The sequence below is a fragment of the Marmota flaviventris genome, chromosome 3 (genome assembly GCF_047511675.1).
Source record: "Marmota flaviventris isolate mMarFla1 chromosome 3, mMarFla1.hap1, whole genome shotgun sequence".
NCBI classification, from domain to species: domain Eukaryota; kingdom Metazoa; phylum Chordata; class Mammalia; order Rodentia; family Sciuridae; genus Marmota; species Marmota flaviventris.
In genome coordinates, this window is record NC_092500.1 from 49,123,038 (window position 1) to 49,143,679 (window position 20,642).

Consider the following 20,642-nt stretch of genomic DNA (forward strand, 5'->3'; position numbering starts at 1 on the left):
GTCCCCAGTGTCCAGTCTTGCTGACAAGTCATTTTTAATCTGACCATTACTTAGGGTCTCTAGATTTCAGTGAGGCTGGGAAACATTCTTCTGACGGTCAGCAAAGAAATGGACTTTAGGTTTTTAAGGATAACATTTCACCTACCTCCCTAATATTTTTAGGCAACTAAAGTCAATATTTTAGTTTGATTGTTTCCCAAATTGTTTTGTTTGCCAAGAACAGTCAAAATGAAAACAATCTGGGATTCTCATGGAAAATAGTATCCCTTAGGATTAAGTGAGTAAAATCTCTCAGGGGGGAATAAGACAGTCAAGTTAGCACTCGGTCTTACAGAGTTAACATACATACCAGAAAATTAGAAGTTAAAAAAGTGGACCAGTCTTCAAGTCTATAAAGTTAAGATAACACACCAGGAGATGGGAGGTTGAGAAGCCAGTTCAGCCTTCTGAGACCATGTGGTCAGTAGAAATACCAAGAAGCTAGAGGCAGACAAGGTTACTAAAAAGAGACAGGACAACAGCTTTCTCTGCTCTGAAAAAAAAATAAGATTCTCCTTGATGATAAGAAACAACTCCAGATGATATGGGGCAAATACATGCATAGAATTGTCACTAAACTAATCTGCATTTGGCTGGGTGTGGTGGTGCACACTTGTAATCCCAGCTACCTGGAAGGTGGAGGAAGGAGGATCACAAGTTTGAGGCCAGTCTGGGCAACTTAGTGAGACCCTGTCTCAAAATTAAATGGAAAAGGGACGGGGATGTAGCTCAGCATAGATCACTTGCCTCATATATATGAGTGCAAGCTTTGGTTCGGTCCCAGTAACCACAGCTCCGGTATTCTCCAGTTACTTTTACTTTCTTAGTAAAAATCATACCTTGAGGTGGACACTTCATATGGAAATTAGATATGTGCTGATGAAGAGGCATGATGAAGAAAAAAGCACAGGAGCAATATGTATGTGCTGACATCAGGAGACTAGGTCCCTGCCTCCCCTGAAGAAGCCATAAAGGCTGCACACCTTTGTCCTTTGTTAGAGTCAGCTTGGGATTTCTGGCTCCCATACGCTACCTCCCTTATACTCAAGCGTAAGAATAAAATCTTGCTTCTGTGCCATTGTGCTTTTTTCTTATTCTTCTGATAACACAAGAACCCACAGAGTCACTGATGAAAAGGTGACTGTGCTCAGGTGCAATATAGGAGTATAAAAGCCATCACTGAGGGAAACAACCAATGCCCATGTGTTGGTACCTGTTCCCAAATGAGTAATTTTCAAATTCTAGAGGGGAAAAGCATAATGTTTGTGTTTTGAGGTAAGGACTGGTATATTGAAGAGGCAGCTGTGGAGAAGCTGATATCCTTGTGCACAGGGAGGAGACGTGTCTTCCTGGGGTCATTGTGGGTGAAGTCCACTGGTGTGCAGGTGGCATTCTGGGATTTCACCAGACACGATGACACTTTGGAAATGGTTGCACTCCCCCAAATGCCCATGCTATATCAACTCAAAATCCACTTAGCATTTGCAGAAGGAGATGCCCTACTGTTGATTCTTCCTGGAACATTCCTATGAGACTAAGTGTCCTGTTAAAATGTTTTGTCTGCCAGCATTTATTAGAATTAGTTAAACAAATCTATAGTACAGGGTAAAGTAGAAGGAGTCTGAGTATCAACAAGCAGTGAGGTCAAGGGATGTGGCCAGCCCTGGCTTATTGGGGGGACACCCACACAAAACTGCGATCCCCTCCCAGCAAGCCCCTCTTTCCTGCTTCACTTTTCTCTAAACTACTTCTATCCTGCTTGCAAGCATGTCTGTTTATAGACTGTCTGGACCATCTTAGAGTATTGGCTGTGTGTGGCAGGGCTTTGGTCTGCTTTGTTCTCTTCTCTCTAGGGTCCCTTGCACCTGAATAGAACCTGAACACAGGGCTCTCTATACCAGCATTGATACAATGTACAAACCCATAAGAGAATGATTGAAGCTGGGGTCTGACTGCTCTTGGGGTGTGTGGTCATCTTGGGATTTGTGGCCAGGTCACACTGCCTCCTGGGCCTCTGTTTCTGGGTGGGTCCTGATTGAAATGAACTACTTCAGGCGCTTCATTCAGACATTTTCCCACTGACAGACTGAGGTCTCGTGTACTCTAGCTACCCTGGTGCTCTCAGATAACATACTCTCCTCCCTTGCCCTCAACTGCTTCTACTATCATCCCAAGCCTTTGAATGGTTAATTTCTCCTGATTCTTTGAGATTTCATGCAAACATCCTCCTGATGTTAATGGTTTCTTTTTTTTAATTAAGACTATACTTATTTTTATAGCTTTGTTTTATTTATTTTTTATTTTCATGTGGTGCTGAGGTTCGAACCCAGTGCCTCATACATGTTAGGTGAGTGCTCTCTACCACTCAACCATAACCCCAGCCCAATGGTTTCTTATATGCTATTATGTCTTCACAGAACTCACATAATAATTTCTTTACTGGGTATAACATCTGTATCCCCCATTGGACTGTCTGATTCACTGTATTTCTGCCTAGAATCTTATACATAGGAAGTTTGCAACAAATACTTGCTAAGTAAGTAAGTATATAAAGTAGTGAATTGAATTAGATGGTCTGTCATATTTCACACTTTGATTCAAGTGGGTTATGAGCTCCCATTTTTACCCCATATACAGATTGCAGAATCACATCAGTTACACATCCATTGAATTACATATTGCCATACTAGTGTCTGTTGTGTTCTGCTGCCTTTCCTATCCTCTACTATCCCCCCTCCCCTCCCCTCCCCTCCCCTCTTCTCTCTCTGCCCCCTCTACTGACGTTCATTTGTCCCCCTTGTATTATTTTTCCCTTTCCCCTCACTGTCATTTTTTTTTTTTTTGCCACTCTAATTTCCTGGTTGGCATGAGCCTTAAGGAATGGAATTTAATAGTGCTTTCTGACTCTAATCCTCTAAAAGCACCTATATTATTATTTACACAGCAATGAATTTAAATCAACGCCTTTTTAAAAATTTGCTCTAAATAAAAGGTAATTCAATATCTGACTTAAAAAATAGATTACTTGAATTTAAACAATTGCGTTCTTAACTAAATATGTTCACATGTGTACCATGGAATCATCTTGCAAACTTTGGGCAGACTGTGTCTTACAGCTTGGAAAATACTGCATAATAATGAATTTCCACTGCCTCATTTTGGTCCAGCTTAGAACGTACAAAATTGAAACAAGGCCATTTTAACCTACCCACAGATACCAGTTTACAAAAAGTCAAGCCTAATGCTCAGGTTTCAAACTGGTTTCAGAGCTCCTGTCATTTTTTCCGGAGATGGAAGGACAAAAGCATGCTCATTCAGTCAGTCGTTCCATGGTTCTGATGACTGTGGCTCTTGACAGAGGATGCTGGGGTGGCGATGTGGCTCTCATCTGTCTCCATCAGCCCTGGTCAGATCACCATGGTGGATGAAGCTTCTCAAGAAGGAAAGCTGGAGGAAGCGCTGCCTTCCTATTAATGAAGCTTCTGGATTGCTCAGATGTGCACAGATAGGAACAAAAGTGAAAGCCCAGTCAGGTGGAGCAGGAAAGGCATCAGAACATCTTGAAAGCAGATGCTAAACCGAGCTGCGAATGACTGTACATCATTACATTTCCTAAGAACGGATATCCTTCGCCATGGCTGTGAGTCATTGCTAGACCAAACCCAATTTGTTCTGTAAGCATTGATTGAATGCTTACGATCTCCTAGTCACACAGTCACAACAGGTAATGAAGATAAATAAAACCCATAGATACCTACTGGCAATTTTGAATCGAGAGAGGAAGACAGATATGAAGACCAATAACTAGATGGTTATAAGATACGAAGTGCAGTGAGGTAGAGATCTGCACACGTTTTCATGAAGAAGTTAGGTTTGCGATAACTTATCCTTTGAGACTCAGTTCAGGGTCACCTCTTCCAGCAAGTCTTCCTCCATCCCACCTACCATGTATTCCCAGCTGGGTTACACCCCTTGCAGAGCATGTTTTCAGAATAGTATTTTCATAATGTACGGTAACTTTCCAGTTGCTTGCTTATCTCCTTGATAAAGGCTCAGACTTGAGTCTTACTCATCATTGGTTACTCAGTGCTCAGCACAGAGTTTGTGACACAGCAGACACTCAGAATTTTTTTTTTTTTAATCAATGAAATAAAACAATGACGGTAAGACTGGAAAAGAGAAAATAGATTTGGTAGGTACTTAGGACGTAAAATTGATGTACTTGGTGGCCAACTGGTTGGGAGGTGATTAAATGAGGACTCATAAAAATTCAGCATTTTATTTTATAGCATCTCATTTTAGTCCAACAGAAATGCTTTGGAATTTGAACTTTATGGAAACAGAATCTCATAATTTGAAAGATCATATTGTTCAACCTGGCACCTTATATCAGTATTTTTTTTATAACACTGTCCCTATCTGGCATATGCTTGGTCACTTACAATTAGTTGAGACTAAATACCCCCTGCAAGACCCTTCTTGTGTCTAAATAATCTGGCCTATTATAAAATTATTTATATTAATTTGAAATCTGTCTTCTTCAATATGATCTATTGACATAGGCCCCATTTCCACAGAATAGGAGTATTAGATGGAGGTCTCATGAGGAAGAGGAGGCCTTCACCCATCCTTTTAAAAGAACAAGCTGGAAATTATATACACCATGTGTTTCATAACAGACCAAGGCCAGAACTTAGGCACATAGTTACACTGAGCTGCAAAGAATGAGGAGACTATAGGCTTTTTGGGCAGTCATGCATCCAGATAAAAATTGAGAATTCCATGCTATGCAAAAGAGGAAGAGTGTGGATAAAAGGTAATCCAGCCACACGTTAAACACTTATGGACAGCCATCATTTCTCTTATTTCCATCCCAGGTTCATTGTCTCCTCCCACAAAAAGACCTTCTCTAGCCTAAATATCTCTAGTCCTTTCCATATATTGTCAAATGCCATGGTTTTGGGTGCTTTCAACAGATTTTATTCTCTTCCAAACATACTCCCATCTGTTTTTAATGAGTCTTTGTTGGGGTCTTGGGGCCATGCTCTCTTATAGTTATACTCTTGTTTTTCTCTTTTATGTTTTATTGGGGTTTTATAAATTACAATAAATAACATGTGCTTGCTGCAAAACTGAAATAACATCAAGGTATATAAGCCCAAAATAGAATTTTCCTGCCTTTCCAACTCTAATTTTCTAAGTAAGCTACTGTAACAGTTTGCTGGGACCTCACAATATTTCTGTTTTTACCAACAAAAATAAAAATATTTATGTATGTAGCGTCTTTACATTTTTTAGAAACAAAAGTGGTATCATACCATTTATTTTAACCTCTAAATTAGCCATTTTGACTTAATGTATTTTTTTTTTTGCTAATTTCCCCCACATTCTTGCTATCACTGAATATTCTCAATAGTTGAAATTTTTTTTGCGAGTCTGGTGGTTGAAAATGATATTGCATTGTTTTAATTTGCATTACTCTTAAAATGTATTAAACTGATCATCTTTACACACACACACACACTCCATTTGTATTTTCTTTTTTTCTAATATTAACTTCCAAATGTCCTATGAGTCATTTATTTAATAATAACTTAGCAATCTTTCTTAAACCTAAAAACAAATGGTACATTTTATTTGGCTTTAACATTTCAAATAATTTAATAAAGAGGAACATACCCTGGAAAAGTACATTGTGCTTCCTCTCCACTCCTAAAAGGTCAACATCCTTCAGCACGAGATTGCTATGAGGACATCTCCCTCCAGCCTCCTCTAGCCTAAACTGAGGGTGCTCTACCCCAGCTCTCTTCTCCTCTGGTGTTCAAGGTCAGGGAGGTAGAGAGGAGACTGAGAATCCTACAGGTTTAATTAACCTCTTCCTTACTTGTGTATTTAGGTCCTGGTTGAAGCTTCTCCTGACTGCCTCTGCTCCCCACACCCCAAAACAGGAAACAACAATCCAAGCTGATTTGAGGTAAGTGATGATAGCCCTACTTTCTCAGAATGAACTCCCAGCAGCCTTTAAGGACCAGGGCTGGTGCGATGTTCACTCCTCTATATTAAATACCTCCATGTATACTGATTTTATATTTTTAACTAATGAGGAAAAATTCTTCATAAATAGGGGTAGTTGATATAAATAAATTCTTCTTAAAGAAAGGTAGAAAAAGGTATTGAAGAGAGCTGCCCATCCTCTTTAAAATTGTAAACTTCCTACCATGACATTCCATATGCCTTTCTTCTCTCTGTGTAACACATACCACTTTCTAAAACACCCTCTTAATTATTTACATATTCTTTTACTTATTCATATAGCTTCAAGCTACTATTCATTGTCATTTCATTTTAGCTATAAGGACTCCCTTTAGCATTTCTATTTTTTCTTATTTATTTATAGTTATACCTAGCAGTTGGGCTCATCCGACAAACTCATACATGCATGGAAATCGATTTCATGATTCCCCCCTATATTTTCTTTTTACTTGATATCACCTATTTTCTCTCAGTTTTCTTGACAGGAGAGATTTTCATATGTTTTGTTCAGTGCTGTATCTATAGTATCTGAGCAGTGTATTACATGAATAAATAAATTTTTGTGAAATAAATAAATGTATAAATGGTATGTTCAGAGAAAAGGGGAAAGAACCCGGAGACCTCTGTGACTAAGAGTACTGAAGATCCCAGTCATGGCTGATTCCTAATCTTACCCTCTATGACAGGCTAGAAACTCTTTCAATTAGTGGGTGAAATAGCTTCCCAACCTGTGGTCACATTTCCTCTAAACAGAATGGTTTCCAAAATTTATTCAAAATGAGGCTCTGATGACTTTCTACTTTCCATTTACCCATATCATTTATGATTGAGTCCTTTTAGACTAGGCTTAGAGTGGCTTAGCCTGAGGAAGCATACTTGGGGGTTAGAAATGGACAGCCTCAAGTATTTCTACCTCTTGCATAATAAAATGGTCTATTGACATTCTTTGGAATTAGTGAGAAAGCATTCTCTTCACATAATTCAGATTCCTCTGGTAATTTTTAGTTATGACAGTTTTTAAAATTCTGGTGATAATTTCCTACAAAGTAAAATGTATTCTGGATGGTGGAATTTCAGCTTTTCATCTGGATGTTATGCATGGGATCTATCCTACAGTTTCCTAGTCACAATGGGTGGTATAGGAGTCAGGGCTGCGCCCATAACCCAAAAAAGCCCAGAGTGAGTCCCAGGTTATGTCAATGGGCCCTGGGAAAAGAGTCTATCTTTCTGTGAACCTGAAACTTGGAGGAATTTAGACTGAAACCACTGTGACTATGTTGTTATCATGAGGACAGAAACTGGCTGAGAATCAAGCCAATGTGTTCATCACCCAGTTTCTGGGAATCTACACTTTCCTGGGATTCTTTCTTTCTCACTTGAATGTTGCTTCTTGGTCTCAAAAGTGAGTTTGTTTTGTACCTGAACTCTACAAATTGTAGGACACAGGGCTAGCTCCTGGGTCTCTTCCAGTTTTTATTACTCTATTGCTTTAGTTTTATCCAATGTAGCTTCATGGCTTTAAATACTAGCAGTGGATTAATGTCTCCAAGATTGTCCTTTTCCTTGAGTTCCACATTCACATATTCAGCAGTGAAATTTCCATGTTAGGCTTTTCAAGAATAATTTCAAAAACAGAAATTTTGCTTCTCCTTATAACATCAGTTCATCCTATAGTTGATAGAAACTTGGTAAGACAAGACTGATATTTAAGCACACAGAATATGAAGCCAATAAAGCTTGGGTTCAAATCCAGAGTGCAGCTTAGTCTAGTGAACTTGATCTCTCTATCCTTCTCTTCTGTCATCTGTGTAATAAGGGTGATGGCACAGTGGTTGTGAGGATTAAATGAGGTAATATATGTGAAGTGGTTGGAGTCCTGACTGGCATGTAATAAAAATTTTATAAGCATATGTTAGTATTATTACATGATAAATGGTGCCTACCCAATTGCTAGGGTCAATTGCCAAGATCCTTGATTTCTTCTTTTCCTTCATATCCCAAATCAAATTAATTGGCACTTCCTTTCATTCCACCTCCCAAACATAACCCAAGTCTCCCTGGTGTGTGTCAGTGCCATTTGTTGCCTGGACATTGCATAAGTTTTAACTCGACCTGGTCTCAGTCTCCACTCAGCTCTTCCCCCTAATCCAGCTTAATCACAGCTTCCAGAGAGAATTTAAAAAATAAAAATCAAGCATATACCTTCCTGTTTGATATCTTTTCATGGCTTCTCTTACACTGAGGATAAACCTTATTATTATGTGGCCAAGAAAGGCCTTAAAATAATTCTGCCTGTTGGCTATTTGTCAGGTAATAATAATGATCCATGAACTGCCCACCCTTCCTCTCTGACCTCATCTTTTTTTGACCTTTCTGTTTCTGAGACATGCAAGTTTAATTCTGTCGTGAGCACTTGTGCTTGCTACTTCTCTTTGCACAGTTGTCTCTTTTCATTCAGGCCTCAGCTCCAGTGTACCCTCATTAGAGACGATGTTCTCAGTCCAGCTAAATAAGGCTCCTCAGTTACCCCTAGTAACTCTAATAAAATCTCCTTGCTTACTTCCTTCATATTATCTCCACTCTATGAAGTTATCATGTTTAGGCCTGGGGGGTGTAGCTCTGTGGTAGAGGTTCTGAGTTCCATTCCCAATACTCTACCCCCCTCCCCCATTATCTTGTCTATTTGCTGACTTTCTCATTTGTTGAGGGTCACAACCAAGTCAAGATGGCGCCTGGCAGATTTCCAGGAGGAGTGGTTTGTGAAGTAACGCCAGGGAGCCATTAAGATGATGAGGATTCCTTAATGACTGACTGCTGTATCTAGATGATGTTAATTAAGTTAAGCTGTGTGTAATTAGTTGGGTATATATACCTCTGCTGTCCCGTAATAAAGCGGCTCCTGCTACCTTGGGTGCCCGCTACTTTGAGTTCTCAGTTCCTGCTGAGTTCACTCGCAATAAAGTAGTTCCTGCTTCAACCTTCAAGTTGCTTGTCACCTCTCAGTTATTTTGCCCAGTCGGACTTAGGCAGCCCAGCCGGACTATGGCACTCATTTACATCATCCCCCACTACCCTCTGCTTCCACTAACATGCATGCTTCATGAGAACAGAGGTCTTGTTTATATTGTTTATGACTCTACATATCTGTTCATTGTGGCCCCCTGCCATGTTCTCAACCCCATTGCTGGTGCATTTAGAGTCCTTCTTTAGATTCCTCTTCCTGGCATGATTCCTGCTGAATACTTGTGATCTACCACTTGTCACACTGTATTGCAACCTTTGACTCCCTTGTCTGAATCTCTAATTAAATCAGAAGCTCCTTGAGAGTAGAGAGTAAGTCTTGATCTTTGTATTGTCAACATTTTTTTAACAGCCTAGAACATAGTTGGGGCTCAAACAAGGTCAAATGAATGAATTAATTAGGCATTATTTGTTACATGTTGCAAAGGTTTTGACAACTTTTTGAGAATGAAAAGAGGCATGATCAATTTTTTTGAGGATGAAAGGAATAATTTTCATAATAAGAGATATTTTGAGAAAAATGATTTTTTGCCATTTACTAGCAAGGGGCAGAAGAGTGCTTGGAGGGTCATGACGTAGGTTTGCATTCTCTATATATTCCCAGTAGACATTGGGTCTTATAGACAGCTACTTATTATTTTTTTTTAGTCACTTATAATTTTTCATTCAGCAATTTCTAAATGAGGTAATGGAAGAATATTTTATTCATTTCAGAATTTTTATTTTTTAGTCTGGGTCCCATCTTGGAAAGGCTGAATTTATAACTTATTTCTAGCAGTTTCTGTTCTTAAAGAATGAAACAGGTCTGGGTCTTGGTGTGCTTAATCTATTTTATGACTTTTCCATTTTCCCCACAACAGTGCTTTCTAAATTCTGACGCTCTATGTGATCTTCAGAAATATATTGGCTGTGGCCCCTGATTAAATGTGCATAGTCTAACATGCTGCTTTCACCACAACACTCCCCAGCTGGATAATGATACAGATGTATATTATCCTACGGTGAAATGGCTTATGGAGCACTTCAGGTGCATCATTTTGTTAATCCTTAAAGTAACCCCATGGAATGGCATTAACAGTTACTAATTTATTAGCCTGACTTTCAGAGAGTCAGTCCTTCATCGGGTCTCTACTGTCATACCTCCTAACTAGAAGTGATTGAATGAGTTTACAAATCCATCTCTCATTTGACTTTGGCATGTATGCTTCCTTTCAGACCCGTCCATTTTTTAAAAAAATAAGTGCTCCTCGTATAATAAAAGCTTATTTCTATTTTCATGTCCTTGTAGATGCTGTCTTGTCCTTTACACTTTTTTTTAACTTCAAGTCATATTCTTTATTTTCTTCCCAGTTTCCTCTGCTCTATAGAGTATTCTGCAGCTACTGTAGCCCATGATGAGTATTGTCTTTCAGTTAACTTCTCAGTAATATTGAAGATTGGCTATATAAATATTTTGAGCTTTTATAATATACTTAATTTTATTAATATTATTTTCAATTTTGCCAATTATTCTAATGCAGCTTTCCAATTATTTTCACAAGTTTGATCCCATTGTGTTTTAAAAAATCATTTAGTCAACAAAGACTACCTTATTATGTGTCAGGTTCTGTTCTAACAATAAACAAATAAGGATGTAAATATAAAGCATGTCAGGATGGCAAATGTCAAGAAGAATGAATGATCTGGGAACTGTGTAGCCTGTGCAAGGCCATGGATTCAATCCCCAGCACTGATAAAGACAGGGATGGGCGGAGGTGGGATGGGTGGAATGAGGGGGAGATTAAAAAAGGGGGGGAATATAAACAAGCTGAAGGTGGGAGGGAAGAAGCAGGTGGCAGTGATTTGCTCTTTAAAGAATATGGTCAGGAAAAAGCTCAATAATGAGCTGATATTTTTGCAAAGGCCTAACAGATCCTCACAATGGCAGCAAATATGTTATTGATTTTATGTTTGTGTAATTTAAGTGAATATTGAAACTGAAGCTAGGGAAGATTAAACATTTTCAGTAGCATCACACAATTATTATAGTAGATTAAATCTGTACCTTAGAAGAGTGTATATATATATTTTGGAATTATCTTGTTTTTTTTCTCCAGAAAGTATCTAAGTAACTTAATGACTTAATAAATGACAGAAATAATTTCTTAACTGTCTAGAACAAGTTCTCTTTCTTTACCAAACTGTTTCTCTAGTGGTGGTCAATTAATTTTCTGAACGAAAAATTGGGTAAGAAACTCTGAGAAGTTCTAAAGTGCCTAGAGAGACAATGGGACCAAGTAACTGGGAGTTGACACTAAACAAAGAGTATGTGGTCCATAGATCCCTTGGACCCAACAGCAAGCACTAAAGAAAAACTACAGTGTACTTTGCTCCTAAAAGAAAAAATAAAAAAGGCAAACATGATCAAAACTAGCTTTTCTCATTTGGTTCTATGAAATATTAAGCATTTCTCACCATGTTAACAGTTTTCAACTTACAAAAATATCTTTTTATTAAGCAAGTCTGATATGAAATGGTATAAACTATAATTTCTATCTGGGGTATTATAATGTATATTAGGATATTCAGAGATTGGAGAAGTTTTGCATTTAAACAACTGTTCAACTTTATTTAATTGGAGTTTCTAGAAGATTGTTCCAAGAATATTCTTAGCTCTATAGGAATATCTTTTGTCTTTGTTTCACAGAAGATAGTTTGGCAATGCCAGTCGATGAAAATGATAATATTGAGATGAAGCAAGAGCTGGAAATGAGTTAGTACTTCTGGCCTAACTCTAGATGTCATTCAAGGAAAACAAAATAGGGGTTGAAACCGATATGCTTTGCATCTTAAAATAAGAGGTGGAGGACTGTGGCTGTGGCTCAGCGGTAGATCACTTGCCTGGCATGTGTGAGGCACTGGGTTTGATTCTCAGCACCACGTATAAGTAAATAAAAAAAAATTAAAGGTCTATCAACAACTAAAAAATATTTAAAAAAAGAGATGGAAGCCATTTTTCCTCCAAATACATCATATTAGGTAAAGAGCCTGCAGTTCACACTTGAAGCTCTCCCTGGATCTCTTTCTTGAGCAAAAACTGAATAAAACTCACTTTTTTGCAAATAAAAGTCTCTTTTACAAAACAACAACAAAAACTTTGCCTCAAAACTACAGCTGCAGACCTATAGTTCTTCTACTGATAAGTTAATTTTCCTGCAACAGTAGTCTATGGCTGTCTTCTACTTCCTCAATCACTATTCACTACTCATACTTCTTCAATTCATTCATTCATTCAACAAATAGTTATTTGTGTCAGGCACAGTTCTGGGCACAGGGAACAAAACAGTTTTTACCCTCATGGAGCTTACATTTCTTGGTAAAACAGGCAGCAAATCAACAAACAAGTATGCAAATAAGTATATATATAGGGGAATGATCAGAGATAAAGAACAAAGTTAAAGCAATACAAAGAAGATAGGAAGTGGCAAGGAGAATGATTGGTCAATGTCCTTGTCACAGTGAATGGTTGAGGCAACAGAGGACCAACAGAATTAACCTGGAAATGGGGATTAATTACAAGGAAATCTAATTATTTTGAAGCCCCTAAATATGTTTTATCGGTAACTAAAGGAAGGAGTATTATCTCCTGATGTGAATAAGAAAGATTACATTATGAGTGTTTTGGTCAGCATTCTGTTGCTGTGACAAAATATCTAAGATAAACACCTTAAAAGAAGTAAAGATTTATTTTGACTTAAGGATCCAGAGTTTTCAGTTCATGGTTGGCTAGCTTCATTGCTTTTGGGCCTTTAGCAAGGCTGAACATCATGGTGGGGAGTGCATGATGGAACAAAGACTCATGGCGACTGGGAATCAAAGAGAAAGGGAAGAGGTGATGGGGTCTCCATATTTTCTTCAAGGGCACATAACCAATGACCTAACTTCTTCTGTTAGATCTACTTCCTAAAAATTCTACTACCTTCAAATATGCCATAGGCTGGTGACCAAACCTTCAAAACATGTCTATTGGGGGGTGGGCATTTAAGATCCAAATGATAACGATGAGTTACTGTTGGTGTCATTTTATTACCACGAGAAAATCTGACTTAGGAAAAAAGCCAATATAAGGACATTAAAGTTCAGGGAATCATAAAGAAGTGGAGTTGAGTTCTAAATTAAACAATAACCCAAACCTTCCCTAAGTCTTCTTTGAGTAGTATAATTAATCCTTGCATTTTTATAAGACAAGCTGTATAGAATTTTCTGTGATTTACAACCACAATCCTACCAGCTATACAGTCTAAATTTTAGTTCTCACAGACATGAATCTGGGGGCCTATACACAATTATTATGATTCTGAGTCATTTTTAGAGGTTCGTTTGTTGTCCTTTTCACATTATTGCCCTCCCTTTTAAGGATGATGATGATGTTTCAGCAGTGTCTAAGTGCCAAGATCAGGTTTCAAAACTGCACAGAACTATTTCTGGTTTAGGTGCTGGAGTCCCAGATAGTGCCATGAATCGTGGGCTACAGAAAGTCCTGTATAAGACAGGACTTTTTGTCTATATAGTCTCTAAGGGCTAGTTGTGAGCCCACTGGAGAACATTTTGGCAATTTGACAGGATTCCAGAACGCTCTTAGGCAGTGAATGATTTGAATTCCCAGATAGAAACTGCTTCTTGTGATCTCCCTCTTCTATCAACACTGGATCTTCTTATCTGACTTTTTACTTATCTGGATAACAGGAGCAAATGCTGTCACCAAGCCAACATTCCTCATTGTCGGGAGCTGCCATATAGGAACTGAGTGCCCCTTAGCCTTGAGTGATGAGAATGTGGAGATATGGCAATCCAGCCCTGAGCTGTGTGTGTGTGTGAACTATGAGCACTGGACGCACAAAGTGGATGGAACTGATGTTTTCCCTTTGTTTGGGCAGGCCTTGCTCTGTCTTTTTACTTGTTCTGCCATGATCCCCACACAGCTCGAGATGGGCATGGCCTCCCTACATGTCAGTCAATCTGCTGACAGCAGATATCATGAAGCTAGACTAAACCCCCTGAAACTTGATCCCTTGCCTCATTTGAATGGCATCTCCCCAATAAAAGGGTTCAGCACATGCCCTCTCCCTCTCCCTCTTTCTCTCTTTCCTTGGACCCCTAAGGTCAGAGGAGCCATCCCAGGACCCAAAGAAAAAGGCATTTCTCTGTCTCTATGTGATCATTTTGTGCAGCCCAGTTCACCTGGAGTGACCCTGAGTGTTTAGTTGTGGAATGCGACACCTCATCATTCAAAACCTTCCCTGGTTTTCTATTGTCTCTGTTATGATAAGCAAGCTCCATAAGGTGGCTTCCAGCAGGGCTTGCTCTAGAAGGAGGCCAATGAAGTACTTAGGGTACAAATTTTAAGGAAACACTCACTCTTAGCATTGTGTAAATGGTACTTGTCTGACCTAGAGAGTGTCTTCTTATATTGTGCAACCCAGACACCTTGCTCTTCTAACCCTCATTCGGGCCTGGGTTTCCAGGGTATCATGTGTTCTCATTCAAACTCACTTTGCAGCACCATCCTTGTTCTTTAGGCTCTAAACTCTTAGTCTTCCACCATCTTTCCAGGAAAATCTGTAAGGGTCAGAATCAAAATATAGAACGTGGACTTTGACAATCCGAATGAATGGTGGTTTGGAAACAACTGGCATGTCTTTATTGGTGTGTGTAAGCAACACAGAGCTCATACATTCTGTGCCTTTTGTATTACACATATTTGTCTCTCATTTTAATGCTTTAAAAAACTCTTCTCATGGTGTATACTATGAGAAGTATATACTATATATGTTCTAGGCACATATTATGCACTTTACAGTTATTAACCTGTGTATAATACACACAATAATACTATTTTACGCATTTTACAGATGAGGGAACCAGAGCACAGAAAATTTAAGTAAAGTGCACAAGATCACACAGCAGCCGACTAGGACCTGGTATGAGCATTCTGGCTCCAGTGTTTACCCTTTTAACCACATTAATAAGCCATTTGGAACATTACCAATTTAATTGGGTTTGTTATATGCTCTCAAATATCTGTTTTTCATTTTTTTTCCTAGGATTTTAATATCTATTATCTATCATCATCATGATCACCATCATCACGATCATGATCATCATCTGTCATCTATCTATCTTTCCTTCACTAGAATTAAGCTCTGAGGTGTAGGGATTTTTGCCTGACTAGTATCACCAGCATTAAGAGTTGGATCAGGCACACAGGAGTCACTCTGTAAAAGCTAGTTAAATACCAACTTAATCATATTCATTAGTACATTTATTTAATTACCATCCATCCTTCCTCATCCAGGACTATAAGCTACATGACATCAGGAACTTTGTTCATGGTTGTATTCTCAGGTTTCTCAGTGTCTGGAACATTGTAGGTTTTCAACAATTTCTGGCTTAAACAATGATTTTTATTTTTATTTTTTTTAATGAAAGAAGCTCCAGAAAGGAGACTCTTCTGTCATCACTTGATTCCTGAAATAGGAGTCTCCTGAATTCCTGGAATTTAGATGATGTTGAAGGCAAATATACAGTTCAAAGAATTCAACTTGTCTTATCCAGAGTCACTGAGGTTCTGAGTTGGTCTTGATTATCCTAGGCTTGACTTTTATGAATTTATTTTTTTAACAGCTTCTTTTAAAAAAATATTTTGTTGTAGATGGACACAGTATCTTTATTTTATTTATTTATGTTGTGCTGAGGACCAAACCCAGTGCCTCACACATGTGAGGCAAGTGCTCTACCACTGAGCCACAACCCCAGTCCACTGAGTGTATTCTTGACCGAAATATAATCTGCCCCTAGAAATATTTTGGTAATCAATATTTTTCCTTATCCCAAAAGATTTGTGATTTCTGCTGAAGCTGCCTTTTGGAGAATTTTGTTTCCTTAAATGGTTGCAGAAGGCAGAAAGAGTAGTTAACAATATTAGGTTTCCACATTAGGCCTTTGCCTTACAAAAACAATGTTACTAGAAGAGCCAAAACAGACTTATAAAGAATAAAAGGACAGGGGCTGGGGATGTGGCTCAAGCGGTAGCGCGCTTGCCTGGCATGCGTGCAGCCCGGGATCAATCCTCAGCACCACATACAAACAAAGATGCTGTGTCCGCCGAAAACTAAAAAATAAATATTAAAATTCTCTCTCTCTCTCTTTAAAAAAAAAGAATAAAAGAACAAATTTGTGCAATTTCACAAATAACTAGACAGTTTTTGTTCTCATGACTCCTGATTTAAAATTTCCAGCACATAATCTTGTATCTTGTTAATATCATAGCTGGATAGAATGGGTCCCATGAGTTCTATCTCCATGTTCTCAAATACAAAATCTAAGAAATGCAGATATTGTCAAGAACTTCTGTGCCCTTGACTGGAATAGCAGTAATGTACAAAGGTATAACTGTAGAAAACTTTCCATATTTAAACAGAAGAACTGAATATATGAATAAAGATGTTCCAGTCAAAATACAGATAAACAATTTACTGATGTTAGGTTGCTGATCAACTTTGTAAATACAAAAATAGTAGGCAATAACATAGAAGAATATATCAATAGGTTTTATTTAGTCAAATTTAAAAAAATGTATTATAAATTACCTTAAACAAATGTAAAAGGCAAGAATCTGGGAAAAAGATTCATTTAAAAATTGTGACAAAATTTTAAGATCTTTAATATATTAAGGGCTCTTATCAATAAGTAGGTGTAAAAAGTGGTATAACAGATAAATGTTATAGACCTAAAAGAATTTTTTGGCTCAAAAAAGCAGATAGTGCCAGGTGCCATGGCGCATGCCAGTAATCCCAGTGGCTTAGGAAGCTGAGACAGGAGGATCAGCAACTTAGTGAGGCCCTAAGCAAATTAGTGAGACCCTGTCTCTAAATAAAAAGAATAGATAAAGGACTGGGGATGTGGCTTAGTGGTGAAACACCCCTTGGTTTCAATCTCCAGTACCAAAAAAAAAAAAAAAAAGAAGAGGAGGAGGAAGAAGAGGAAGAAGAAGAAAGCAGACAGGGAAGTATATCCATTTGTTATAGGAACAGAATCCTGCATAACATATTTCCACCAAATATTTGCCTCATACAATTTAAGTACTCATTTAGCCCTCATGTCTGCAGGCCATCGGGGGGTCCACTGGCCAAGGTCTGGCTTATCTAGATAGCATTGTTTATCATGGCTTGGTTCTGCTCCACCATTTTTAATTCCTTTCCTGGCACCTAAGGGAGCCAGTGAAGGCATGTGAGTCTTCTTAAGACCAGAACTCTCAAATCCTAAGCTCTGATCTGCCAAATTGTCACATCCTCCTTCTTTGATTGGACAACACAAGTCCAATTCAAAGACAGGGAGTTGAGAAATATTTCTGTCCACTTCCTGGGAGGAACTGTAAAGTCAAATGACAAAGGGAATGGATAAAATGTAGAGTAAAGAATTAGGGCCAAAACATAATCTATAATAGAAGGTGATAGTTTGGAAGCTGCTTCTAAGAAGTAATTTGAACTTCTTAGACAGGAGGATCAGCAACTTAGTGAGGCCCTAAGCAAATTAGTGAGACTCTGTCTCTAAATAAAAAGAATAGATAAAGGACTATTCTCAGAAGTAATTTGAGTAGTAAAAACAAATTGCTTCCATTGGCAAGGACTGCAGAAGCAGTGTTCTGGAGAAGAGTACTGGGGAACATAGATGGATTTCAATTTTGGATAGTAGTTATCTGAAATGGATACAAAACATCAACCCATTACAGGGTTCTTAAAATAACTTTAATGAACATTGCTTTGAAATTATTGGAATAAGACTGGGAACCTGTTATGATGCTACCACATTAATCCTTGAACAGGTGAATCAAGGATAGTGTAGGTTCATTATCAGGACTTTTCCCTCATGGTAAAAAGAGTAATAGTTCCCAACGGTAAAAAGACATGTGTCTCCCTCACTGGAATTTTATAGTTTGCATTAGTTAGACTCCGGATAATTGATAAATTTTCATTGACTGAAGTTTTGTTCATCATAATGTGTTGCTGATGTAGATGAAATCTTTAGCACTTAAGCAAACAAAATGGCAAGTTAACTAATGAAGGGGACAGAGGAATAAATCATTTAACTGAGCTTTGATCTTTCAACTTCTGCACTGAGAGGATTAATATGAGTATGATAATCTACTTAACAACCCCAATCTCAGTGTCTTAAATTGATTCATGGGTCTCTGGGTCAGCTGAGTTGTTCTCATATAGGCTTCCAGCTGCTTGTGCTGTTTCAGGTATGTGCCCCACAGCTTTCATTCTGCAATCAATAGTAACTTAGGTCATGCCCTTCTCATGGTAGATGGGAGAAGTACAAGAGGTCAAGCCAAATCATGCAGCACATTTTAAACTTTTGTTGCCTAAAGTCTGTTAACATTTCATTGGCAAATCCACTTAGTTAACAATTGCAACAGCACTGGTTCAGAAAATAAACTGCCTTATATGATGGCTATGATGTAGCAAAGGGGCATGGGTGAATAGTTCTAATATTATGGTAAAGTTAAGAATTCAAACAATAATCTAATTTACATTGAGGGCCTCACGAAGCTGGTAGAATTTATATCCACTAATTTCTATTTTATCTGATGGGACTGGCTCACAATACACAACTATTTGGCGACCTGGGTGATGCTTATAACTTACTATGCAAGCATCACCTGTAGAAAAGTTGTCCAGCTACCTTGTGGTCATAGGAAAGGAATTCTTAGAACAGGAAGCCAGAGACATGTTGCTTTTTCAAGACCATGAATCTGTCATCATCCTCAAGTCAGAAACCCAAGTTTCATGTAAGATGTTCTCAATTTTGGACTGAGGTAAGTCTCCTGGGAGTAAATCGAAAAGAAAGTTTGGTTGTAGTTCATCTTCCCCTAAATCTCACTCAATAATATTTGTAAGGATAAAGAGAACAGGGTTTACTGCCATGTTCATGTGTTGATTCTTTCTCTTGCTCATTCCTATCTTAATATACTAATTTGCATTGAGGAGTTCAGATGTCCATGCATTTTAATCTTACAGAGACCTGCAATTTCATGTACTTCCCAAAGAGTAAAAATTGGAGAAAGCAATGCACATTAACCTGTACACTGTCCCTACATAGACTAGAACTGGTGACATGATGGGAGAGTATTAAAGCACTATATTTAGGTACCATCTATTGCTCAGATCTGGGCACATGATGACTCCGCTACTCTGGAAATTCTGAATTTCCGTAGGGAACAAACATCTATAGGCCAACTGAAGGGAACATTTTTGAATACTTTTGAGTTATTCTCAGTATGCCTCGATTCCATTGAGGGAATCTGGGTACTTCACTTTGTCTAGGGTTTTAGTTTGAAGCAGTACTCAATTGATTAGCTAACTTAGGTTCTCTGATATTGATTTTTCTTAGTTATTTGCTTATTTTCAACAAATCATTTATTCATTCAACATATATTTATTGTTTATTGAATGTTTGATACTTTTCTAATACAAGGATATAATCCTACCCTTAAGGTACTTATAATCTAATCGGGAAGCAGAAAACAAGCAAACAACAAAATAGGTAATTACAGAATATGATAAGTACTATCAAGAAAATTATCAAGGAAATATAAAAAGGAAATGACTGGTGGGTGGGTATGCAAGGGTTATTTTAGATCCGGTGCTCAAGATAAATTTCTAAGATTTAATGACATTGATATTTGAGCTGAAACTTGAGAGATAAAAATTGAGATAGGCATATAAGTTGCTAGAGAAAGAGCATCCTAGGCAGAGGAAATAGCAAGGGCAAGGGCCTTGAAGAGAGAAAGACCTTGGCACATTCAAGAAGAAAATAAAGGAGCTAGGTTGGTGGGAGCACAGGAAGCAGGGAGAATGTGACAAGATGAGGTTTGAGAAACAGGAAATAGCTCATGTTGGATGGGAGGGAAGGGTGAAAGGTTTGAATTTTATTCTGCAAGTAAAGGGATGTTTTTGTAGAGTTTATTTCTGAAATTAATATTTTCAACTCTTTATTATAAAATTTAGGAACTTATAAAAAAGTAGAGAGAATTCTGTAACAAATAAACAAAGAGACCCCAAATATCCAAGAGAACAAACCCTAATATATTCACAGCATTTGGCTTAAAAAATTCTTAGCACCTGGAAAGCTTGGTTCACAAATACTTCCAATTCCCCCCCACACAGATTATTTTAAATAGAATTCCAAATATAGTTTTATCCATAATACTTAGACTTACTTCAGTATTCAGGACTCTTCAAAAAAACATAACAAGACTATTATTATTAAACAAAAAAAATTACAAAACCATCAAACTGAATATCTTGTATATTTGATTTTGTTGAATTGAGATTCAAAATAAAGGGATAGACTTATTTCTTAAATCTATAGGAGTTCTCCTATCACTTAATTGCAGAAGAAATGAGGTTTTTATGGATCCTATAGAATTTTCCACCTTATGGATTTTGCTGGTGCTGATATCCTTAGTAACAGTTATATGCCTCATTTATTTAGTTTCCTATAAA